Source organism: Mauremys mutica, chromosome 2 (genome assembly GCF_020497125.1).
Source record: "Mauremys mutica isolate MM-2020 ecotype Southern chromosome 2, ASM2049712v1, whole genome shotgun sequence".
Taxonomy (NCBI): domain Eukaryota; kingdom Metazoa; phylum Chordata; order Testudines; family Geoemydidae; genus Mauremys; species Mauremys mutica.
This window is the reverse complement of record NC_059073.1, coordinates 91,036,469-91,063,212: the sequence shown is the minus strand read 5'-3', so window position 1 is coordinate 91,063,212 and position 26,744 is coordinate 91,036,469. Positions and strand designations below refer to the sequence as shown.

General features: G+C 42.9%; 1 protein-coding gene across 2 annotated transcripts in view; it reads right to left on the bottom strand.

Annotated features, from left to right (window-relative positions):
- ANKRD12 (ankyrin repeat domain 12) overlaps positions 1 to 13,647 on the bottom strand; it is a 120,185-nt gene extending 106,538 nt beyond the window's left edge. For both annotated transcript variants that reach the window (XM_045003048.1, XM_045003049.1), the window contains exon 1: positions 13,478 to 13,647. The gene's annotated coding sequence lies outside the window, so the exon portion shown is untranslated. The remainder of the gene's footprint in view (positions 1 to 13,477) is intronic.
- Between the last annotated feature and the right edge of the window lie 13,097 nt (positions 13,648 to 26,744).

Here is a 26,744-nt window from a genome sequence, read left to right as displayed (position 1 = left end):
TTTCTCTGAGCAGCCTGGTTGTCAGGCAGGGACAATGAAGGTTTACATTTACATGAAAGGTAAAAAATCCTACCAAATGGCGGAGATACCCCCTTGTGGTGGGTCTGAACTTCAAATGATAAGTAATTGAATCCACTGATTGTATACAATATTATTATATTATAAAAAAGTGTATCAAGTACTTTTTTAAATGAAAGCTAATGACACAATGGTAAGTTATACCATTGTAAAATGTACGTATTAAAACTATGAGGAATTATAGAGACTTAATAATATTATGATTTAAAGTCTGCGACCAAAACAGGGGGAAGCAGATTTTCCCCCAGACAGGAGGGAAGGCAACTATCTGTGTGTCTGTCTCCAATGAAACTAAGCAACATGTGATTAAAAATAATGGAACCCCCATTCACATACAAATCAACAAGGGAATGGGAAATTCATAGGAAGGGAAGAACCAAGGTTGCAGCTTGTTAAATCTTAGCCACTAGAAAGTGTATTTTACTTTTATTTGCTGGTAACCATTAGGTCTTTATCTCTTGTACATTAACTCACTTAAAAACTCTCTGATTAAATAAACTTGTTCTACGTTTATTCTAAATCAACCCAGCACTATGTTTAACTTGAAATGATTATCAATTCCAGTAAAAGCAACAAGCTGCTGTGCTTTTGTCTCTTTAAAGGGGCAACAGACCTTACTACTCCTCAGTGTTCCAGAAGAGGGCTGGATATTTCATGGCAAACAGTTTTGGGGAAATTTGAGATTGAGGAAGTGTTGGAGTCACTTGGCTAGTAGTAACCAAGGCTCGTAGAGACCAGAGCGTGACTATGGTGTAACAGGCTGACTGCTGGAGACAGAGTTGCAAAACCAGGATTGCACAACACACACATAGTGCATGCTTATATGCTAGCTGGGAGCATCCAGACAGTAAGCTACAGCAGCAGAGCATTTTGGTTACAGGACAAGCGGTGACAGCCTCTCATTGGTCTGAACTGCACCTCAAGATGTGATAATGGTCCTAAAAGTGTTCACAGCCCTCTGAAGGCAACCGATATCTTTTCTCCACCTGTTTAGAGATGAAAGGGAGAATGGTCAGGATTTGCCACTCAGTTAGCGGGCCCCAGTGTATCCTAGCCGACTGGGAGGGCAATTGTGGCTGAAGATGGTGTATTGAGAACTTGAAGACGTTTATGGGACTTCTCTTATATGACTATTCCAATGTTCAGGGTCTCTGCTATGTGTGAGACAGGAGATCCTGGAAAGCTGTGAAGTCACTGACAACAGGGGTAGGGTCTGGTTTCACTGCCTCATTGGATGATTAAGACCTTCCTTTATCTCCCGCTCATGGTGGCTGATGCCAGGAACTGGTGTTGGAGGTCTGATCAATGATGCTGTAGAAGGGCAAAATTTTATCCTCTTCCTGAACATATGTGATGACAATCCCCAGTAAAGCTAGTAGGGCCAAGACAGGATGCTACAGTGGTACCTGCCTAGTTGAGGCTGGCCAGCCCAATATCATTCCCAGGAATCTACTCTGACAAATACTGGAGGAAAAAGGAGGAGAGAGGGCTTCCTTTTTTCCCTCTGAGCCCGTTCACTCTGTGCCCCCTCAAACACCATTTCTCCACCCACATCCTGTTTCCCCCTTTACTCTCAGATAAAATGGCCACCATTTCCTCCTACAGCCTTTCCAAGTAACAGTTAAGCTAAGCCTATCAAAATATACATCACTTAAATCCACCTGAGATGATGTTCCCATAGCTTAGTTCTCTCAGTACCAATGTGAAGCTCTGAAAGATGGTGGGACAAGGAGAGTTCAGTTGTTGAGGTCTCCCAACTACTGAGACTGAAGCATTAAGCTTTAGGTGCAATGGAAGCATCTTCACTTCCACTAGTCAATGAAGAAGAAAGGGCAAATCACATGAAGCTAGACAGGGAGCCAAAAGATCAGGTATTAGGTTTTTGTCAAATATTTATTTAAACATGGCAGATTCCTATAGGCATATTTTTACTTCTATATTTGGGGGGAGGAGTGATGAGGCTTGACAGGGGGCGTTGGGTGGATGCGGAACAGCTATCCATAGAGTGAGCCCTCCCCCCTGCAGCTGAGAAGTGGGTGGGGGTGCAGAGCTTCCTGGAGCCAGGGAAGGGTCCTGGGGGTGGGTCTGACCTGACACTATTGGCTCACTGCAGACAAAGTCTGATCGTCCGCTCCCCCCTGCTCCCTTCCACACAGCTGGGACTAGCAGCTGAGCACTCCAAATACTGATAATTATGGAAATAAAAATTGAAAAAGCCTTCAATATGTATAAATTTCAGAATAAATATTCTGAGCTCATTAAAAATAGCTATTACACCAGAATACTGGAAAGTAGTCATTGTTACATCTGTTTTCTTTAATAGTGAGGAAGCAATCCTTGGAATTACAGATAGTTAGCCATACCAGTACATTGGCTGAAACAGAGTTATAAACATCTAGATTAACATAGTATGATCAGTAACATACAAATGCAGCTTCTGTAAAGAAGGAAATCATGCTTCGTTAATCTACTAGAATGAGAATGTCAAGAAAATAGTGGGCTAAAGGAAAACTGTTTGCTATAGATTACTGGACTTTGACATAGGTTTTTTTTAAGTCCATCACAAGAAACGATCAAGGAATTTAAATAGTCATGAGGTGTGACAAAGTTCTGTAATAATTTAAAATCTGATAAAATAGTATACAAAGTATAGAAACAAACTGTCAAGGTTCACCTCTTTCAAGGATCTATCTTGACTCATATATACGTGGGCGTGCTCTACCAACTGGAGAAGAGAGAAGTGCCATTCATGATATTTGAAAAAATGTCTCAACCTAAATTCCCTCTAAGCTGCGCAGCCACGCAGCTGCCTATTAAGCCCCACACAGGGGCTCAGGGCTGCGGCAGGGAGGGATGCCTCTCCCCCAGCATGGACCTGCTGTGGCGGGGAGAGGTGCTTCTCCCCACCAACCCCAACCCAGCCCTGCCGCAGTCAGGGGAGAGGCACCTCTCCCCCTCCCTGCAGCCCATGTGCTGCTGTGGGGAAAGAGAGCTAGGGGAAGTCCTCTCTCCCTGCCGTAGCCCCTGGCAGCCTGCACCCCAAAGACCTCATCCCCAGCCCCACCCCAGAGCCCACACCCCCAGCCATAGCCCTCACCCGCCCCCCCCAAACCGCAACCCTCTGCCCCAGCCCTGAGCCCTCGTCCCACACTCCAAACCCGTCGGCCCCACCACATGAATTTTGTTATGTGCACCAATATGGAGATGATGCGTCACATATCACCTCTATATTGGTGCACATAACAAGTCATTCTGCACATGTGTGGGAAAAATTAAAAGGAACACTGGTGGCAATAAATAAACAAACAAATAAATAAGTAAAATAATTGTCATCTACAAGATTACAGATATCTGTAAGAAAATCCAGAGGGGCACAGAAAGCTTAACAACAGATGAAGTTCACTGTAAACAAGTGCAAGGCAATACAGGATGGAAGGACTAATTCAAATCACTTATGTACATTGTTGGTACTAAGTTAATTGTAACCACTCAACAGCACTGGACACTTCAATGGAAACCTCTGCTCAACATGCATATGTCCAAAATGTTAGGACACATACAGAATAGGATAGAGCAATACTGAAAATATTATGCTGGTCATATTGAATTTGATGGTACAACATTACCAGGAACGTTGAGTTCAGTTCTATTTTTTTTTTCACCTCAAAAAGAGTATAGCAGAAGCAAAGATCCAAAGAAGGTTCATGAAAATTATTAGAAGCATGGAGAAATGTCCGTATGAGCAAAGGTTAAAGTTTTAAATGAAACAAAGGAAATTAATAAAACAACACATAAATGTATATCAAATTATTACACACACACACACACAATATTAAAAAGGACATTATTAAGGTTGTAAAGTCATGCACCCAACAGTTGGGAAATGCCAAAATTAAGGTTGACTGTGGAATCTTAAAGTGTACACCTGAAGGAATCAAATTCTGATCGTGTAATTACAGACTATTACACACTGTACTGTCTTTTAGACAAGACCCCTACCTCATTCAGTGCAAAGGATGACCAGTGTTCACTTAACGAGCAGCTCTTCAATATTTTGTTTTTTCCACATTAAACAATGTGTGGCCTTATGCCTTATTTGCTGCACACTGTTCAAACCCTGCTCTGAAGACAAAATTATTAATTTCCTCATGGGCATTTCTAGGCTGTTCATTACTATAGTATGAATGCTTACAAACATTAATTAATGCATTTTTCAGAACAGCCCTGTGAAGTGTGTGTGTGTGGGGGGGTATTATCCCTATTTTACAGATGGGGAGCTCAAGCATAGAGAGATTAAGGTCATAGTATCTACTAATTTTGGTTGCCCAACCTGAGACACCCAAGACCTCAATCTCTGGAGTACTTAACATTACATAGCACTTCATATATTCAAAACACAGCTCCCACTGACTTCATCTGCAGCTATGAGTTCTCAGCACCTCTGCAAATCAGACCCTAGAGTTTCAGTCAGGTTCCCAGAAAATAAGGAACACACAATTAGTGACCACCTGGGAATAATCTGGTTTTACGTGACTTGCTTACGTCACAAAGGAACTTGGTCAGAATAGAAGCAGAGAAGGAAATCAGTTCTCTATGACAGCACTCAACTGCCTAATCATGAGACCATCCTTTATCTTCCTGCAATCCAAGCCACAACCTCCTGCTCATTGACTACATGCCTTCCAATTTCTGCAACAAATGAAACAGGAGTCGTAAATGTCATAATCTCCTTTATTACACAGCCCTGATTCATTCCTAAAGCAGATTCATCCTATGCACGGAATGAGGCAGGTTTCTGTGGGGGAAAAAAAATGTGTGATCACAATTTGCCTCTGTCTTGGGGGAGGGCAACAAATTAAGCCGCTGTATGTGACAGGCAGAGCTCTCCCACACCACTTAAGAAGAACCACCAGAGATTTTTGAGTGAGGGAAGGAGACTACCATTTTTGCAAGAGGGAAAGAAGAGGAACAAGTGCCCAGTAGCTCAGGATCTCTCTGCTCCACTCTCGAATAATATCAGTTAGCATCTCCTTCGTTCCTATTTCTCTTTACCCCCAAGCCCAGGCCAGAGAAGAGGATTCAAGATGCTCCTGCTGCAGATGCCACTCTCCATGCCAAGTTTAGATGGGGAGAGTGTGAAGAACCATCCATAGAATTGCCCCCCTCGAGCTTGGGGTGATGTAAAAGAACCACTCATGTACCTACAACATGAGCAAAGGTACTGTGTGTGTGTGGGGGGGTGTCATCTAGAGCAGATGTGTGGCTGGGGATTTGTAAAATTAATTGATGGGGAGCACACTGCTTTGGAACCAGGTGATCATTAACTGATGTGGAATTAGGGAGCATATAATTAACTGTTATAGGAGTGCTAAGGCTGCACAGAATTAATAGGCATTTAGGTTTTTGGAGGAGTTCAAGTTCCCATGCTATCAGACAATACTTTTTTCAATTTTATGAATATTTAAAAATCCTCTTTGTCACAATCTGTTGGCATGTATATGTACTATTGTACAGGAGTAATAACCAAACAATCCACTATTGCTGGGGGTTTAAAAGGAAATATGATTGATGAAACATGAAAGACTAAGAAACAAAAGAAGCAACAAGCTAAATGTAACTGACTTTTTAAAGAGTTATCTAGGAGAAAAATGGAAGAAAGCAATGGCAAGTAGAGAGTTCTAGACAGTTCAGTTTACTTCTGCTTTAACATCTCAACCTAAGTAGCTAGATATTAAAAGTCTGATACCTCAAGAGGCCTCATTTTCAAAAGCATGGCCACACTGTCAGTGAATCAACCAGGCTCATAGTACTGAGAACTAAGAGACCCTTCTGAAATAAGCCACATCTGTCAAAGAAGTCCCTACTCTTTGTTCCCATTTTTGAAAACTGTACTAGGGAGAGTACAAAAGAAAGGAAGAGAAGAGTGGATGAAGAGGATTTCTCCCCTCAGACATGAATGACATTTAAAATGAAGGCAATGACTCTAAGGAACCAATTTGCCTGTACAACCCTGTTTAGAGTGAAAAGTACTGTTGGCCAACTATGGCCTACAATGACAGGGGACACTATGGCAACCACTCTGGCAAACAGATGAGTGGGGGAGATGTTGCCTAGCAACAGGAAGCTCCGAGAGAGATTTTTGTACAACAGTGACAGTTGACAGACGCCATTGCAATCTAAGAATTGAGAAACTAAAGGAAGTAAAATATCATGTCCTGTGATTTTTCCACTTTATTATCAACCTTTTTCGTTTAAAAATAAAAAAAAATCAAATTTGTAGTCTTTAATATTTTTCTTAGTTACAAAAAAAGAAAAAATGGCCATGGAAGAGGCCATGGAATAAGTGCCTGGGAACTGCTCAGCTAGGCCCCAGTTATAAAGAGATTTACATACTAGAAGTTAACCATGTACAAGTACTCAATGACACTATTTGCTGCTTAATACAAGTCCGAAGGACTGGGGACATAATTAACACAAGAGACATATAGAATGCAAATGTATTGTATTGACTAGCTCGCAAGAACACAATCTTACCAATTACTAAAGTCACAAGTGAGAGTTGGCAAAAAAAAGTAATGTAATGTTAGAATTGTTCTGTGAATGTACAGAACAATAAAAACTTGAAAAGCAAAGGCATGTGACGCAAGATTCCCCAGACTGGCATAATCCATGTCTATACTACAGTAATTTCCTGCTGCTGAATTATCACAAATCTAATTGAAAATCCTCTCAGCCTGACTATTCTCTCTAGTAATGTTTACTGTGTAATGCCTTAAAATTTTAAAATATAAAATGTACTTACCAATATTTATGTTTATTTTGATATTTATTATGTTTTTGAATTTCATCTTGGATAATGGAAAATAAATTAGTTGGTTTCATTTGAAGTTTCTCACCAACCACATAGCATTTAAGTTTCAGACACAAAGAGAATTTCCTTTTTAAATATGTTGCAGTACAAAATATTTTGTTTTGTAGAAGATTGCTTTACAAAAATCCAAAATTGTGGCAAATGTGATTAAGCCTCTGATTTCTCTGCATGCTATTCTACTTCTATTTCCTCAGCCCTAGTATTTTGTTAACATATCCAAATGTTTAATTATCCTTCTTAATAAAAACCAAAGTAAGGGCTTAGTGGAGGTTGTGTGTATTTGAGACACTAAAAAAAAAAAAAACATGAGTAATGTTGCAAAACTCTAGTACCAAATACAAGTATGATATCATCTAGCTCTTATATAGTTAATTAGTAGATCACAAAAGGGCACTATTTAATATAAAAATGAAACCATAATTTAGGCAAACCAATTACCTGCAACTGTCTTTGAAAAGCTAGAAGAATATTATACCAAATCTGTTTAGTAAAGACATTTGAAATGAGGCAGCTCATAAACCTGTTGTCAAAGGCCTGATTACTTCTAAAATTCATCAGTGAACCACAATTTACCACTAAATTAGGATTTAGTGTTTATTCATGGTAATGGGTTGTATTAGAAATTCAGATAGTCTGTGATTTGGAGGCATTAGATCTATTGATTTTTTTTTAAAACTTCCTGTTAGTACTTTTGCTCTTTCATATGCTGAATGTCACTGTTTTTATTACCCTCCAGCATCTTGTCAGCTCAGACAACCCCTAGTCCTATATAGGCCAAAAGGAGGTACCTAGAAAAGCCTGACTAGTATGTAAGTTGCCTTGTCAAGTCTATATGATGTTAGATAAGGATACCAAAAATGTCAAAAGGTGCTCAGGAATTGACATTTTTCCATCAACAGGTGTTGTAGGTACTGAAAACTTCTGAAAAGTCAGGACTTAAGTTATTTGTCCTTGGTCATACAAAGTCTGTGGCAGAGCTGGGAACTGAACCCAGATCTCATGAGCCCCAATCCACTGCCTTACTCCCAAACCCATTCTTCCTTCTCACTTTAGATCTATGGGTCTGAAATCAGATGCTGAATATCTTCACAGGTGCTTCCTCTGAATCCCTTAGGATGGTGTCAGGGTTCAAAGGAAACACCTGCAGAGAAGTTTAGCATCAGAGTGCAATCCCAGAGGACTAGAGACAAGGAAGAATGGATTTATGAGCCTCAGTTTTAATCAGCGTTTTTTTTCTTCTTCTTTTACACCCACACCCACAGGATGCTTACAGGAAAAGTGCTATATGTTACCTTCAAGGCCTCAATAATCACTGCCTGAACACTTAACAGGCTAACACTTAAGGCTTTATTAAGTTTTATGCTAGGTTGGATAATGTTAAGAACATTACATTTGAAACCATTTATTTTGTGCTCTGTACCTAGAAGGCACAAATACATTAAGGCCTTGATCCTGCGATGAGATATGCACAGGTGGAGCCCTGCTGCTCATACATAGCCTCTTTAACTTCAGTGGAGTTCAGGGGTTTGATGGAGTGTTTTCTTACTGCAGGTTCAAGACCTAGAGCAGAAGGTCTTGCATACATGAACCAGCATAGAAGCCCCTTACTGAGGTAGTTCCAATTTCCTCAGCTGGATACCCTGGCTTTAGCTCAACCAGCTATCCTGAAGTTCAAGGATTCCAGCAGTTTGAATGACTGTGTTTCACGGCCACGACTTTCTAGCACAGAGAAGTACCATAATGAGGGAATTGCCAGATACTTTTAAGGAGTAAAACTCATGGTTCTTAGGGAAAAGCTACTTTCATAAAGGTATACCCCTACAGCAGCAGTGTAACATCACTAACAGATAGTAAAATGTTCATTCTTTGTTTATTAGACAATCTAGTTAAGAGATTAAAGGAAAGGTGGCCAGGGATGACCAAAACATAAAGGTAAAACCCAAAAGTCTAGTTTGGCTATTGAGAGAGCTCTGTGTCTCTGAGCCAGGAAAAAAACAAAAAATTAGTAGTAACAACCAATTTTAGAGGGGGAGTGTCATTACAAAACCTTTCAATTTTTCCTGTTTTTTCCTGTTGCTGATAGTAAGATTTAAACTCATTGTCTAGCACAGCACACAGGGGCACTAGTGAAGGAGTATGTTATGTTTTATATAAACTACTTTGTAGAATATAATAACTGAAGTGAGAACTCACCTATTGGAACTAAATGTTTCCACTAGATGGACAACTTCCCATGCTAATTACCAGGTGTTGAAAAATTTATCAGATACCTTCTAATCAGAGATAAATACAAAAGATGGTGGGAAAAAAGTGAAACTCCAGGTGTCATTCCTAGTGTAAGTCCAGCTCCTCTGCCCTCAAAAAGGTGGAGTGTTCTAGTATTTCTACCATCATGGTGGCCTTGAACACTACCGGGGTGTAATCAGCTTCTGGTGGGCTTAATAAATTTGAAGATACTGGAGAGATAAAACTCTCACTGACTTTCCATTGGGCATAGGTGCCTAAATGCCTTTGAGGTTCTGGGTGAAAGAGCTTTTTGTGTCTTCATTATCTTCCAGGGTCTCCAGGCTGCCACAGTGAGGAGTAAAAGAAGAGGTTCCCTGTACTGTTCCTCCCCAGATCACTCACAGCTGAAAAGAGGCATGGAGAGGGAAGAAAAGATTTCTTTTACTTTACCTCTTCCTGAGTCTCCATTTTCAGGTATTCTGTTCCTGATTAGTAATTGTATCACCTGACTCTGGTGCTGCTCCTGCCTTTCCCAGGCAGCACCAGCATGAAACTGACCTGATTCATGCCAATTTCACTGCTACCGACAGTGTTCCCAACAGCAGCTAGGAAACTGATCAGCATCTTGCTAGTTTCACTCTTTTGCAGCTTGTCAGATAGGAGTAGTAAAGGAAACAGAACTTCTGCAGACTCAGGAAGAAGAGTTTGTGTGTTTATATTTGGTTCATATTTGAAAGATTACCATCAACTCAGGTGCTAGAAATGTTCATTTTCTTTAAATGAAAGCTTAGATTCTACAGAAGTTGGTGGTGTAGATCCCCTCCTCTTTACAAGCAAGTTGATTGTTCAAGCTCAGCAAATCAAGATTTGCTAACATTGAGAGCTGGTTGACGTGACAGCCTGAAGCAGTCCACTTTTTTTTTTTTTTTTTTTTGCAAAGACTGTAAAGGAATCCTGAATAATGACAAACTGGTTAACTAGACAAATCAACAGGCATCTGACTCATCTTCTGGTAATAACATTATTCAAGGTTATGATAGCAAGGCTAGATACAGTTAGGGCTAATATTTATTTCATACCATCTGTCAGTGGAGTCTAAGAACGCTTGTAATGAAGTAGTTACAAAACATGGTCTGACATGGAGACTAAATGACCAGTCAACATTCACACAGCTCTCTCTTCAATCAAATATGCAAAAGAAATTAAGCCGAAAGCTTTATTTGCCCAGCTCATCTCACAATAAGATATAATCCAAATATTTGAAAGGGTTCAAGAAGAAAATTGTTCTATACCAACAGAAGAATGTGTGTATCATCACTGTGGTAACAGGCTAAACACTATATATTTTGTGATCAATACTTCTGCCCAACTTGAAAGTCAAGATGACCAGCTTCAGTGAAATCTACTGAGTCCTTCCAACCAAAAGCCTTCGGTAAACATGACAAATCTGTCCAATAGATAACATTTTTTTATATTCACAAATCAGTGTTCAAATAGAAGGTCAAGATTTTTGTAGGTGCTGGCGTTCAAGCTCTGAAAGATCTAGATACCGTGTACATGTCAAAATATGCAGTGTAGTGGGTTTTTTAGTTCAGCTGAAGCTTAAACAGATCAGGAAATGTATGAAACTCAGAACAATTGCTTGAGATTGTACTTGATAATCCACACTTGGTAAAAATCTGCTTTTACTTATATTTTTGGTGCTCCTACCACTATCTGAATAATTAGGTGTTTTAGAAAGAGTACTCATCCAAGTATTCAACCATCCTAACAGACCTTTTCTTCTAACAAGTGATATGTTTTGCAAGCCAGGAAGAGGCTTAATTTGTTATGCACTATCAACACATCATCCATCAGAAGTTTTATACTAGTTAACACTAGCATTCAGAATGCATGCACATTTTTTTCTTGGGTAGGGGAAAGAAAGAAAAACAAACAAACATTGGAAACACAAAGGGGTGGTTAAGTCCAAACTCTTTTCCTGTGCTAGGACTAGAGCCGGTGCCAACAGAAGGGGAGAATCCTTTGCATACCTCAACTACAATGAATCTCATGGTAAAAGACCACGATCCTATACATGCACTGGAGCTAATGGTGGGGACTGCCAAGGGAGAACCAGGAAGTCAGAGAAAGGAACTGCTTCATACATAGTCACAGGAATGCTGCCACAGTCCTTGTGGTGCTGGTAAGCACCATTCTATTCCAGCACTTGCTCTCCTTGATTTTTAACTCACAAAATACAAGTAGGCAAGTAGAGTTATCAAAGGTTGTTATGGGTTTACTACTACCCTCCCAAAACAATATTTACTATGACCCAGATCTTGCAGTTGGATCTGCACAGACAGAACTTTGAATCTGCAGAGTTCCGCTGTATTTGTGAAGGACAGGATTAAGACACAGGCACATGCTCAGGGCTCCAGCTCCTAGAGTCATATGATTACATTAGAATCTGAGCTTTCATTTTGGGGAAAAATGGTAAATTGTTAACCCTCATCTTTGTGAAGAAATAGAAGTGTAACCCACCATCCACCTAAGTTTGCAGAGGGCCTAAAACAATAGCTCCGAGAGGTGTATACTTTCCCAGTGCATCTCAATGTGGTGTTAACTTTAAGATCCACTTCCCTGAGGGACTATGCTCTATCTACAACACCCCAACAGAAGACTAAAGTAGAAAAACACACAAAGGGTTGAGTTTGCATGTTCCTGGCAGATACACACTGATTATTTGTTAAGGGGTGATCCACTTACTGTTACCCCACCTCAATCAGGGGTAAAATAAAGGGTTAAAGGAGGCTCCTCCTTTATAGAGAGGAGCCCCTCTCCACACATATCATGACAACCCATCAAGGGCCTTACATTTTAGTGAAGTCCTGACTTCATGTTGGCACTGTGATTCAATCCTTCTCTGGTCACTTTTTCTGGAAATTAACAAAACTTTAAGACATATTCCACATCTGTCTGGTAGCTCATGGGATAACAAAGCAGCTGACACATCAAAGTGAATGAAGTTGGGACATTCTTGGCTTTCACGGTGGTCTTGCAAATAGATACAAACAAAAGCCTAAAGTTATGAATGCCACAAATGGATTCTCTTCCATATATCATCTACTATATTCCCATGAGCTACCAGACAAATGTGGAATACAGCATTCTAAAGCCTAATTAATTTCCAGGAATAAAAGGCTCTTGACTGATAAGACAGAGACATGTTCAGACTTGACAATTTTTTAAAAAGTCTTACAGGGCCATTCATGATAATTTTCAATTAGGAATTCTGCATTTGTTGCTATTCTTCCACTTGTCATAAGATGACCAGTCAGTTTTAAAAACTGAAACAGAGGGAATGGATATTAATTTGGCCAAATCTGAACTGAGGTAGTTATACTGCTTACCTAATCCATCCTTACAGGTTCAACTGGAAACAGTATTCTTTGCTTTCTTGTCCTAAATAGCTACTTCGTGTTGATGCTGTCAATCAGCTGCTGTGCTCCACCTCAGAGGTGGCTGTATTTTAGTGATACACAATGGAATTGATGCAACTAGCTTGTAAAACAATATGGGATCCCTCAGCCTGAGGGAAATACTTAAAAATCCTAGATGTATTCCAAATGCATTTAGGCCACACAGTAAACCAGCAGCAGGCTTCGGCAAAACGCTGACAGGCAGCCTGGTAGACATACAGCGAGCAGCTTCTAGCTTTTTAGATGTTGCCAAAAATCCCAGCCCTGAGTCACAGGCTGCTGCAGCAGCGGGTCCCCTCCTCCGCCGGTCCGCTGTCCACAGCGCGAGCCCCGCGCCCCGCCTGCACGCGCACACCCCGCGCCGCTGCAGAGGCGGCGAAGCCCAGACTGGCTTGCACAGCCCCGTGTGCAGCAGTTACCCCCGCCCCGGCGTGTCCCCCGAAAAGCAGCCGGGGGGGGGAGGGGGGACGAGCCGTGCAAGGGACACGCAGCGGCAGTGACAGCGGCAGCCATGGCTCCCGCAGCAGCAGTGACAGGCTGCGAGGGCGGCTGACAGAGCCCTTCCCCCGACCGGCATGGGCCGGGGGCCGCGCACCGCGGGACAGGGTGCGGGGTAGGGCAGCCAGCCTGGGGCTACCCTTCCCCCCGAGCGGAGACCCGGCCGGGAAGGGTCACACCCCCCGCGCGGGGACACACACACACACACACGGCTGGGGAAAGGGGTTACCCCAGGGCGCAGCCGGGTCCGGGGGGTGGTGCCGCCCCCAGCATAGGGACGCTAGAGCTGCGGCTCCCATCGGAGGGCGGGGGGTGGGACAGGCTCGGGGGTGTCTCTTCTTACCTTGTCGGAGGAGGAAGCGGCAGGACTCGTTCCTCCTGCTCCTCCCTCCCGCGCTGCCCCTGTGACAGGACCCGACGAAGAACCGGATTCAACCGCTGCGGACGGTTCCTAGAGACTCGGCCCCGCACCGATCGCCGCCGCCGCCACCGTGGGTGTAGGGTTTGAAAGTGCCCCCCCTCCCCGGCACTGCCGCTCCCCTCCCCCCCCGTCAGAATGTCGGTCTCCGTGTGCAGCTCTGCGGGGCTCCCATTGGCCGCGCCACCCCCACGTGACCCCAAACACGCACGAGAGACAGACGAGAACGCGCTGCCGCGAACGTTACGGGAGTTGGGCGGCGGTTGGGGAAGCCAACGTCACAGTCCTTCTTCCGCAGTGAAGTCCCCCGGTGCCTCACAGCTCTCGTGCACACGCGCGCAGCGCGCGCACACACACGGAAGGAAAATAACGGGCCCTGGCAGGACCGGGGGGCGGGGCAGGCAGGCAGGCGCGGAGCAGAGCGCAGGCGCCGGGGCGGCTGCTCTTGGTCTTGGCTCCTGCGACTGGAACATTCTGGAAATGGCGGCAGCGGTGTCCCGGAGAGTGAGATGGGAGGGGGTTGGCGGGGAAGAGAGACTAGAGCGTCTACTTCCCCTTGTGACAGGAACCGCGTAGGAGCCGCCACCGCTTCGTCCTGACTCGCAGGCCCAGGGCCCCTTACTTGGGCTACTCCGGGTTTTCCGGCAGCGATGGCGCAGTGAGTTTTAACTACCCGCAGAGTGCGCATGCGCGGCTGGCTCCGGTAAGCGGTGACTGGTTTGCGCTGCGCCCGAGTGTGACGGGCCCAGGGAAGGGCGCGTGGCCTCCTCACGGGCCGGGCCGCTCCGCTGCGGGCGTCGTGTGGCACGCTGCGCTGTAGGGGCAGCCGCTCGGGCGTGGGTGCGTGTGGCCGGGAAGCCGCAGCCCGTGGCTGTGCTCGCGCAGCGCTGGGGCCAGCGTGTCGTCTCGGCCCTGCCACGCCTTGCCCCGGACAGCGTCTGTTCCCCGCCCCGGAGGGAGCTGCCTTTCAGTACCGCGACAGGCCCCCGATCCTGCGGAGACTCGCGCCAAGCTTTAACCCCCCCCCCCTCCGTGAGGGCCGCTCACTTGTCTTCGCCGGCTCAGGGCTCCCCTCTGCAGAGCCCGGGGGAGCCACGTTCCGTACAATGTCATTGCAGTTTGTAGTCAAGCTTTTAACACTGAATCGTTTCGCCCGTTGGTGTAGTTCAGTTTTACCTTTTTTATTGAGGACGTGACACGCACCTTCGTTAATCTGTTCCTGGCTCGGGCTGCCAACGCATTTTTTCAATAAAAACCAGCATCCTTGCTTGAGATGATCATAAACGTTTACTGAAGTCAGCCGGCAGGAGTTACTTAATTCCAATCCCCTTTTACAAGATTAGTATGTTTGTAGTGTTTTTAAAAACTGCATGCTTTCCCCCCAGTATTTTTAAAGGAAATCATCCATTTTCATATGCCATTGTTTGAGCATCCATACAGATGACAAAACCTGACATTTGATACTGTACTTTTTCCTGCCCAGTATTACTCCTGAGGGCATTCTGTACCAAAAAAATAAAAATTCTGTGCACAATATTTTAAAATTCTGCAAATTTTATTTGTCAAATGTCAAGGTTTCAGCATGGCAGGGGGGAGCACAGGCCAATGGCTGCACGGAAGTGGGTGATCACTGTGCAGTGCTACCCGGACAGGGACTCAGGGGTGAGGCTGTACTCAACCCTGACACAGCACAAGGACCAGGCCTGCCCCAGAAACACCCCAGGGTGACAGGTGCATCAGGTGTGGGCAGGAAGGTTCAGCAAGTGTGGATGGGTTTGAGGGGGAGGACCCAGGTATAAGTTGAGAGGGTTGTGTGTGGGGCAATTGGTGCAGGCAGCTGAGTGGGGGCTCTAGGTGCAATGGTAATGGGACTCTGCAGGGGGTCCAGGTGAAGGTGGGGTTCAGCAGAGGGGTCTGGATGTGCAGGAGGATAGGGCTTGTGGGGTAGGAATCTGGGTGCAGGTGGCTTGGCAGGGTGGTCTGAGGGAGGGAGGCTTATGGGGGGTTCTCAGTGCAGGAGGGTTGAGGCTTAGCAGGAGGGGCTATGAGGGGGTCTGGATGTATGGGGATTGAGTGGATGAGGGAGCAGGGACCTGTACAAGGATCACTCCCCCTGCAGCTGAGGAGCAATGGGTGCAGGAAGTGGCAGGGGGAGTTTGCTAAGCTTCCTGCAGCTGTGGAAGAAATCTGGGTGTGGTGTAGGGGAAGAGGCAGTCCCGTCCTCCCCAGCCCAGCTGGGACTAGCAGCTGAGCCCACTGCAGGGTAGGAGCCATCAGCTGGGTCTTTCCCAGTCCTGTCCTCTGCTCCACAGTGATTTACCTCCTGGCAGGCTGCCTTGGGCACCCAAAAAATACTGTTGGGGAGGGTCTCATGACCTCTCTTATTGCTTCCCCATCAGAAAGTCATCTTTCTGCAGGGAAGCAAAGAAATCTGCAAGGGTCATACATTCTGCACATGTGAAGTGGTGCAGAATTCCCCCAGGAATATTGTATATAATTGTAGCACCACCATCCCCTATGTCATGTCTCCTATCTGTATCTAGCAATATACTACAGGAAGGGCATTGTACCTATCAAGATTTGTACTTTGTCCCCCTTATAGCAGCAATAAACTAGGAAAATTTTATTGACTTAACCTGCTTTTTAATGAGAGATAAAGTTGGCCAATAAGTTTGGATGCTTTTAAAGCTTTTTTTCCTTTTTATTTTTTAACCTTAAACCTTAGCAGCGCCAAGTCTTATCTTTTTTGTTTTTTCTGGAAGTTGTCTTTCAAGACTCAAACATGGATTGTTCTCTTATTTTTTAATAAAAGGAGAATGGTTGTTGAAACTTTAACAAAACATCTTCCATAGATATTTGGTGAGGTGTTTGTTCAAAGCTATTTTGTATTTTATTAATAAACTCCTAGCTCCTAAGATCTATCTACACAAGGAAATTTAAAAAAAAAATCCTATACTTGCTAATACTGACATTGCTATCATCAATGAGCTGGTGAGCAACTTTTAGAAACATTTGGCCTTTGAAGTTTGGCATTTTGAGGCAGGGAGAATTGGGCACAAGTCTATTCTCTTGAGTTCCCTTTCAACTGGCATGAAGTGCCAGTTGAAAGTGCTCCTTCTAGAAAATTCTTAGTCAGTTGCTAAGTGTGCCAGAAACAAGAGTTTCTCTATTAATAGCTTCAGTACAAATCACAAATATTAATGTAACCCTTCTGCCAGGCCGAAACAATAGCAGCAAGGGCCGGGTTCAATACATATGGGTCCCTTCCCTACAATGTAATGCAAAACCAGCTCGAGCCCCCACCCAGTGACGTGGGAAAATCTTACACACACCCCTGGGCGCCTCAAGGATGCAATACTTCCCTCTCACAAGCACAGAGTCTTGGTGTAGCAGAAAAGGTTTAATTACATGAGATAAACAACAAGCATTAAATTGGGAAAATACCCCAGCTAGAGTTCATAGATCAAACCATGAGCAAAGACCCACGCAAGGAAATTGGGCCGTGTCCTTCTCTCTGGTTTCTTGAGTCCAGCAACCCCCAAATCGCCCACAGTCCCAAAAGTCCCACAATCCAAAAGCCTCTGTCCCGGGTCAGGCAGCCCCAGAGTTCGAGAGTCTACCTGCAGAGGTCCCCCTCCCCAGCCTGGGTAGAAAGGGGCACCTTACATGGGTTGGGGCCAACTGCCCTGCCTCTTCGTGGGGTTCTGCTTCCACTAGTCGTCCCCGCAACTGCTCAGCTCCTTGGGCTGCTCCACCCGTCCCACAGCTGCTCCTCTCTACCAGCTGCTCTGGTCCACCAGCTGTCCTGTGATCGGCTCCAGCCATCCTCAGAAACTGCTCGGCTCCACTCTGCCAGCTGCTCTGCTCCACACTATAGCTTCAGGCTCCCCCACTAGTTAGCACAGTACTCAGTGCTCTCAGCTCAGCAATTCCAGCTCTTTAGTGATTTCAACTCACAGTAGAGGAGCCCAGTGCCAGTGCACTACTGGTCCAAAGTGAGTTCAGCTCAGTAACCTGTATCTAGATTCTTAAGGGAATCAAAAATTAACTCTAACATTCCACAGTGGAGAGAGGCATAGGCAAAACTGGTGCCTCTGGCTCACACAAGGAGCCTGCACCACCAAGTACAGATACCTGTCCCCAACCTCTCTCAATTCACTGGGTTTTGGAACCCATGTCCCTTGTCTAGCAAGTGCTATTTAGTTGATAATGAAACCTTTTATCATAAGACAGTTTTGTAGTTCCTCATTTACTTAATCAGGGTGACAACATTTTATTTCTCCTGCCCCAATAACAAAGAAATTGGGGATCCCACAGCTGTGAAAATAACCATCCCAGACTGCTGTGTGTTATGCTAAGTGGGGTGGGAGTGCTAATGCAAATACCTGACATTCTTTCCACACTCCCCACAATTTACCATCAGATGTCAGGGTAGAGTTCATCTTGACTCTGCTTACATTAATTTTCTACAAGATGAAATTTTCAAGATGGAAATAAAACAAAAGCTTAAATGCTTTGAATAAAAATTTCTCTGTCAATCAGTATTCATTTCTTTGGTCAATGTGGTAATCCTACTAATTCTGTAGTCAGACGCATAGTCTTGCAAGAGAAGCAGATATGAATTTCAAGTGTAAAAAAAAAAGGCAAAAGGAATTAAAATACTCCATAGATCTCTTCTGTACAACATAAGCAACAAAGAGCTCACACTATATTTTCCCCATTGCAGTTTACCTCTATAATCATTAGGTGCTAAGTTACCCCAGTGATAATCATCTTAGAAATAAGATAGAACAAGATCTAAGAGAAAAATTAGTCATATTTACAGCAAATTCGTGCAGAGGAGTCATTTCATTGCCACATTGCAGGCAAACGAGTCCTCATTTGTGCCAAGAGTCAAATATGTCATTGAGAAAGTTGTCAGAACAGGAGACGGTCACAACTGGGAACTGCTAGCATAAGCCTGGTCTCCTGAATTATGTTTCCACTGTCACTGACTTGCTGTGTAGAGAAATTTGACTTCTGGTTCTTCCTAGTGTGGCATACCTATAACCCACCTCATTTCCCCACCCACACAAGTGTTTGAAGTGGTGCACAGGAGTTCCAAGCACTTTTTTGAACTAACTTTTTTTGAGCAATGTGAACCATTGTGTGGTCCTCCACTCTACCAATCTCTGCCTTTGCAATGTATGCATGGACAGAGATTGCTGCAGCCCCCTAAAAGCAAATATTCCTACTGCTACCATTCCACAGGGTATTGGTCACTGCTTAGGCAGCCTGTCTGATATGCATTCTGAACTCTGCTACATAGGGATCAAGTTTTCTGGAAGCCACTTTCCTATTCAAATAGCACTGTGCCCAACATGGAGCTCAATTGCGTGCTATTTGATTCTGTTACTAGCATGTCTTGGAAGCTACCAAACAAGGGTGCTGCCAGCTGGCCTGAGGCTGACATGGGCACTGGAGATCATATGCAAGGGCAGCTGCACTTGTTCATTCACAGTATTTTAATGTATGACTGGTTGAACTGATCATCAGATGGGGTACATCTACATTTGAGCTGGGAGGTGTGATTCCCAGCTTTTATAGATGTAGCCATGCTAACTGCTTGAGCAAGTGCCTCAAAACATGTGTGTGTCTGTGGCAGCTGAGGCTAGCCACCCAGGGACTCAGTCAGGATTGTATTTGGGGCAGCTAGGCTGAGCCACTGCCTTTGCTGCTGCTGCTGACATACTATTTTTAGGTGCTAGCTCAAGCAGAGATAGTGGGAGGATACATCTGTGTGAGCTGGGAAGTGTAGATGCATGCTTAGAGGGGAGAAGTAGTGCCAAGAGAAGACAAAGAGCCTTGAAGTCCTGTATAACAAGACATGGAAGAATAACAGTAGGTCCTTCTCAGGGCAGAAAACATGCCTCTTGCATAGTGATCTGGATCAAAGCCTGAAGGTTCACCCTTCCACACAATTAAAGGTGCTTCTGGATAGCACAGAAAGTCCATACAGTGCAGTCCATCAGGACAAGGAGACAAACAAAGAGATCTTGTATACATTTGCAGGATATACTTGTGGGGATCTAGGGTCAGCAGTTGAGCCAATACAGAAGGAGGAATTGGAAGGTGAGGGGTCATCTAAAGAAGTTGGCTGATTTTGCAATCTTGATTGTTGGAAAAAGAGTTTCCCAGGTTCTTAGAAAAGCCACTGTTAGGATTAATAAAAAGAAAGAGATAGAGTCACACAACAATGAAAGTGTCTACCACTTCAGTTCCACCAGCAACCTTCTTCCCAGGCTTGCTATGTCTCCATCTCTTTGCTGCACAAGTTCCTCCATAGGTCAACCCAGTTCAGTTCCCTAATACTTCCCCTGAGTTGGCATTCCCCTTGAAGCATCCTGTGCTGGCAGGTACATGAACCACTGCTCCTAGTTAGGGGAAAAATGTTCAGCTTGGCATGTGCAGCATCAGCTTCAGCTCTGTCAGATGGGTGAACTCAAAATAGCAGTGGGGGAAAATTACAAACTGCAACATAATAAGGCAAAAAATAAGAACTTTATTGCAAATCACGTTGGGCATTACAGCAAAAGCATAGTGCATTTTACATATTACAATGTAGCTATAATGGCATATATGCCAGGCAATGAATTTAACTAGCATTCTGCTCATATTTAGATGAAGTGGCATTTAGCTTTGCCTTGTAATTCAGTGCGTGGAAAACCACTCTAGGCATATTTTGCTGGCAAAGTGATGTACAGATAACACAAACTATGAAAGTTGGGGGAAAACACCGCTTATCATGACCATTGCCTGACATTAAATACATTACTAGAAATCTAGTGGAGATTCCTGTTAATTTTATTTCTTATTTTTTCCTGGCCCTTGGGAGTTATATAGGAAAAAACTCAAAACAATGCTCTAGCCCTGCAAGCCAATTCTTGGGCAATCCATCATAGTCTCAGCCTTTCCCCTCAGTTCCTTGAAAATTGCCTTTTCCCCTTGTTACGCCCCTCCACAAAAGGTTGGGTTTTTTTTATTTTGTTTGCCTGTAATAGATAGTCATTGCAAGTGCCCCTGCTTCCTCTTTCCATTCTGCGTTAATATAACATCCCCATCCTTACTCTTGGAAATCAAGTGTGTGAATTTAATATGTCCTTTCCAGCTCTAGTCCAAAGAGAGAGACCCTTGTAAAGTGTCACTGTAATCTGAAACTGAACTGAAATTATTACTTTTATTGCATTCAAGTGATGGACTGGCTATTGCTATAGCAATATTATGAACTCTCATTTAATTTCATTTCACTCACCAGTATGGCTGCCTCTAAGTAGGTGTGATAACCAGCAAATTGGATCCACAGCAGTAGATGCCCAACAACTGAGGTTCAGGAAAACAGCAGAGCAAGGGAAATTTATTTCTGGTCATGCATAGAGACTTGGAGCCCAGGTAAAAGTCTGAACAAAATGAGACTCATTAAGAGACAGGAAACCAGAAATGATGCTTACTGTTTCTGGAATAAGGAGATAAGAATGAATAAGTAGTTCCAATGGGATTTTTTCAATGAATAGACAATGGCACAGGAAAAAAACACAACAGGTTGGCCTAATACAACAGGACAATGTTACTTAGTTTGACTATCCCCTACTCGGGCTCCCTTAGTCATTCCCTAAACTTCCACTCCTTCCTACGGTCATGGAATGGAAAACAGGAATCCCAATTAGATGGATTTGAGAAATTTAATTTCTATATTGGTCTTTGTAGAGTGTACAGGTTAACTGATTTCTGTTACAGCTGGTCTTCAATCTTGTGTTTAATAACAAAGTTTCTGGAACTGTGCACTTATCACATCATAGTGTTTATGATCAAGACACTATCATTTAACTACTCCATATGCTTCCTCACCAAACTACTAGTAAAGCATAAGATAAATGCATAAAACCATTACCACCAAAGCACGTAAAGGCTCTTCATAACAGCAACTTCCAGTTGTTATGCTATCAATAAAATAAAAATTTGCTCCTCCATAAACTCCTTCACCATGCAAAGCAAGAGAAATAGACAATTAACAAAAGTTTATACATAATACACAAAGAGGAAATCCAGCATCACTAGAAAGAATTAAATAAAACCAAGAAACATTTACTTCACTGCTCCAGCCCCATTTCTCACCATCATTTTGAAAGTTTGTGCACAACGTGGGCAAACACAAACTATAGCACATGCTAATGTAAGTAACAGCTTTGGGTGCAACAGTTGTCAAGCTGTGCATTGATTGCTGGAAGTCACACTGCCTCCTCTGATTACATGTTACAGCAACACCTTGTAAGAGCAATCACTGCTTACGAGAAACATTTACCCTGGGAACACTTTCCCTCCCATGAATTGTCCACTCGATAACAGCAACATATCCACTGCATAAGAGCACCATTTTTGATGTCACATCTGGGGCGGAGCTTGGTGGGCCATGTAGAGGTGTTGCCCCCACAAACTGAATCTTCAGCACAGCTCCAGGGCACACAGCTTTGTCCATTTGCCCTGTCTAACAGAGCCTGCATGGAGGCCATGTGTAGGAGGGAGTTTGGGAGGAGGGTCTGGAAGAGGGGGCTTTTTCAGGGAGGAGGGGGACTTGGGGTCAGAGGAGCAACAGAGATGTATCTGGAAAGTTTCCTCCATCCTTCCTCAATATCTGGCATGGTGGTGGTTGCTATTTTGCAGTGGGGAGTATTGGGGACCCACCTGTGCAGAGCTGTCCCCTCCATCTCCGTTGCTGGCAGCAGGATGTGAATGTGCTGTTTTGCAATGGGGGGAATCAGGGGACTGTGGTCCTCAGGGCATTTACCTGTCCCCTTCCCCTCTCCCATCTTCACTGCGTTTCCCCCCCCCCCCCTCATTGCAGGCTGTGCATGGTACCCTCCCCAACAATCCATCCCTTACCACTGTGGACCATGAAGCTGCCAACTGGAGCATCATTAGCCTGTTCCTGGCACTCACTCAACCATTTTGCTGAATGGGGGCTCCCCCACCCTACAATTTCTTCCCACCACAACCTGGCTGACCCCCACTTTCCAAAACACACTTAACTCTTCATATGGTTTTGGTCAGACAACACTATAACAGCAACAGGTGCTTAGGAGCAACATAGCAAAAGAGCACCGATATGTTGCTACCAAGGAGTGTCTACTGTATTCAGGCAGATATTATAATGGCTACATTAGTCACTAAACTGTTACTGTCGGTTAACAGCCATTTCAGTTTCGCTTTCAGTTGCACAAAAGCATGCTCCACCATTGACTTGTACCTGTTGATTGGTTACGGTTAAAGTGGCATCTCTCTGTATTTATGTAGTCTGTGGTTTCATTAACAATTGTAAAAGTGAGCATGCACAGTTTTACCCAGAATTAGTGGGGATGAAGATCCCTTTGATGTCAGTGTTGTTTGATAGGCTTGGAGCTCCTCTCTAGTCATTCTTGGGCTTGTTTTTTGAAAGTCTAGCATCATGCACTTTGCCATATGTACACAAGCAGGAACCTTCTGCAATGACCAATTAAGACTTGTGTAAGCATTAGTAGTAGCCAGGCCCCATGTATTTAATGGTTATGGAATTCACCCTTTACCACTAAAGTGTGCTCCAGGATCTAGACCTTTGTTAAAAGACATGTACCTTGTTTCTGTTATGGTTGAAAAGAAATGCTTGAAACATGAACCAAGTGTATGTGAACGCACTATAATTTACAAAAAGCCTGAAACAATACCTTTGAGAGGTGTAAACTGCCTAATTTATCTTAATGGATCGTAAATTCTGAACCCTAAAGATAATACTCTGCAGCATACTGAAAACAAAGTGCTGGGATAGTATAAAATAAACTGAATGTAATAATTAAAGATAGGCACATCTGATGGTACCATAGAACCTCAGAGTTATGAACACCAGTTACCAACTGACCAGTCAACCACACACCTCATTTGGAACCAGAAGTACACAATCAAGCAGCAGCAGAGACTATAAAATAAAAAAGCAAATACAGTACAGTATTGCGTTAAATATAAATTACTAAAAAAATAAAGGGAAAGCAGCTTGTAAAGTACTTCTACCAATGAGGCACTTATCCTGATTGGGAATTTTTCCTTCTGCATAGTAAAGTTTCAAAGCTGTTTTAAATCAATGTTCAGTGGTAAACTTTTGAAAGAACAACCACGTTTTGTTCAGTTATGAACACTTCAGAGTTACAAAATCTCCATTCCCGAGGTGTTTGTAACTGTGGTTCTACTGTATTAAATTTAATATATAGTTCAATTAAACCTGTATTTTAATTTAAATCAATAGAAGTATGCTATATTTGAGACAGCTATGGGAAATGAGGACACTTGCTTTTTTTGCAAGCTAAAAAAAGTAGAAACTTTTCAACATTAATTAGGAATATAAATGAGGTAGGGAAATCTGATAAAATAAACTATATACTATGATATTTAGCAATTTTTGGCTCAGCTTTTTGCATTTTTTAGGAAGTTGAGGACTATGAAAGACTGACTTCAGGAAATATTTCAAAAGTTGTCCAGTTTGTCTCCATTTGAAATAGTTGTTTATGTGCATGGGTTGAAGCAATTCTGAAGTTCTCAGTCTTTCCTTTGTGCAGATAACATTTTTATTGTGAGACTGCTTCATAATTAACCTCCCCTTCCCTTAATGATCATGCTGAACACTTACCTGGCCAAATGCAACAGCATAACATCACAGTGCTAACTATAACAATTTGTTAAAGGAAACAAAATGTATGTAATGTTAGCTATCTTTTAATGGGATGTTTTGTCTTTTGTGAAAAAAAATCTAATTTTACTTTTCTATGTTATCATCGCTTTCTGAAACTTGTCCTCTTCCTTTCTTTGCACCTAGTTCCCTGCCACTTTTTCCTGGGACATTCTTCCCAGCCAGCTGATCCTTTCCTCCACCTACTCTCCTGATATACTGGCACATAGGCTCTCCTTTCTTCCCTAGATATTCACTCCTACTCTTTTCCTCTTATGTATCAACAATCCTCACTAAAGGAGCTAGGCTAGCTCTTCCTCATATCCAGCTGCTTTTCTTGGCATCCAGCCTCTTTTTATCTATCTAGTAGGAACACCCAAAGGCCCCAATCAGGATAAGTGCCGCATAGGGAGAAGTACTTTACAAGCACAAGACATTATCCCTGTAAGCTTTTCACAAGTGTAATTTCAGGTGACACAAATGTGTGTCTGACATAACACGAGGGAAGATGAGAGTAACGGTAATGTGTGGATTCTGGACAGAGATGGAAGCACCCGAAAAGAGAGCCAACTCCAGATTACCTGCCAGGTCTTTGCTCTCCAGAGCACCAGTTCCTGGATTACAGTTTAAGAACAGCTTGTTTAATTAATAAATTGGTCTAATTTTATAAGACCAATTAATGTGAAGATACACAAATAATTTAAAAAGTTTTTGGTCTGAAGAAGTACAAAATTAAAACAGAAATGGACTAATAACATTTTAAAATAAATGAAAACCGTATGATGGTACCAGTAGTGCAGGAGAACTGGACAGTGAATTTAACTATAAAGAGAAATGAAACTGACTGTTTAGTTTCACTATCCAAGCTCAGTGAAGTGCATTAAGTCAAATAAACATTAAAAATTGTAATGGTTCTTCATCTTCTACAATAATATAAGGCAGTATTAAGAGTTAGATTTTTTTTTTTATGTGGACAAAGTTCCCCTATACTTGGCACTACCTCTTGGGGATTATGTGAACACAAAGCCAAGTAGCTTCATATCCCTACATGATACTTCATTCTTGTTACTAAATTATTAAATATATAACTTGTTTTATTAAATGCATTGCTTATAGCCTAGGTATGCTACCACCCCTACAGGTTATTATAAATGAATTTCTTTTTTTAGACTGTTTGCTTATGTTTTGAATTGCTCTTGACCTAACCAATGAAACCGGATGCCTGTTTCTCTTTTGTTACTTGTCAATTTCAATTTATGGCAATTCTGCAATATTTGACTGGAAATTTTACTGTTTGTTTAAAAGAGTGCACATTGGATATTTCATTGCATGGAGGCATTTTTTCTTTATAAATATTCTCAAAGGATTCTTAACTCAGTTGAATACAGCCCCGAACTCCCAAAGCTGAAGGGTTCTCAAGGGATGTACTCCTCTCCCCCCCTATTCAGCAGATAGGAGATTCCAATCTTGCAATCAGTGCCCTCAGCTCTCAGGGTTTTTGTTTGCTTTCTCTGCTGAGAATGGAGAAATTCCCTGACTGCTCCTGTTAGACAACAAAAACTTGACTGACTTAATGTTTTTCTGTTACCATATTGAAGTATAGGACTTCTATAGAAGAAAAAGGACCTCCTCCTGATATATAGTCCAGTCCCCTGCTATTGCAGGAAACCCCCATATCATCTGATCCATAAATTTATCAAGCTCTATTTTAAAACTAGTTAGGTTTGTTCCCTTTCTCCACTGGAAGGCTGTTTCAGAAGCTCAGTCCTTTGATGGTTAGACACCTAATTTCCAGCCTAAATTTATACTCCCTTGTGCCAGCACTGTCCTTTAGCTTACATAGCTCTTCTCCCTCCTTGCCATTTACACACCAATGTATTTCTAGAGAGCAATCATATCCCCTCTCAGCATTGATTAAAGTCTTACTGTTGGGGAGTGGGATCAATTGTACCAAAAGGATCTTCTTCCACATCTTTCCTGCTCAAACTTCATTGATTGTGACAGGACTGTTACAGAGGTAAATCTGCTACTTACTTCCTTATTTTTCCCCTTTTATTCTTCCCTACAATATTAAGTTTACTGTTGAGTGGTGATACCATGTCAGGGGTATCAGCCAATCATAACGTACTTTCCATTCTTTCCCATACTCTTGCTCCCCAAATGTAATCATGTTGGACATAATGCCTTAAAAGTAATCTACATCTAGACATAAAAGTATGTATGTGCTGAATGCCCTCAATAGCAGGACAGCATCTTCAGCAGATAAGATAGTAAACTATTTTGTCCTTTTTATGTTCAAGATTTTGGTGAGCGCAAGGCAACGTTTCGCATACACTTTTACAAATGGGGGAAGTTTGGCAATCTACAGATTTTTTTGTTGCACTAATTATTTTTATTGCTGTGGCATCTTTATATGCTTCAATGGTGTTACTATTCTCAATTTTAAAAAAAAATTAAAACAAGCCA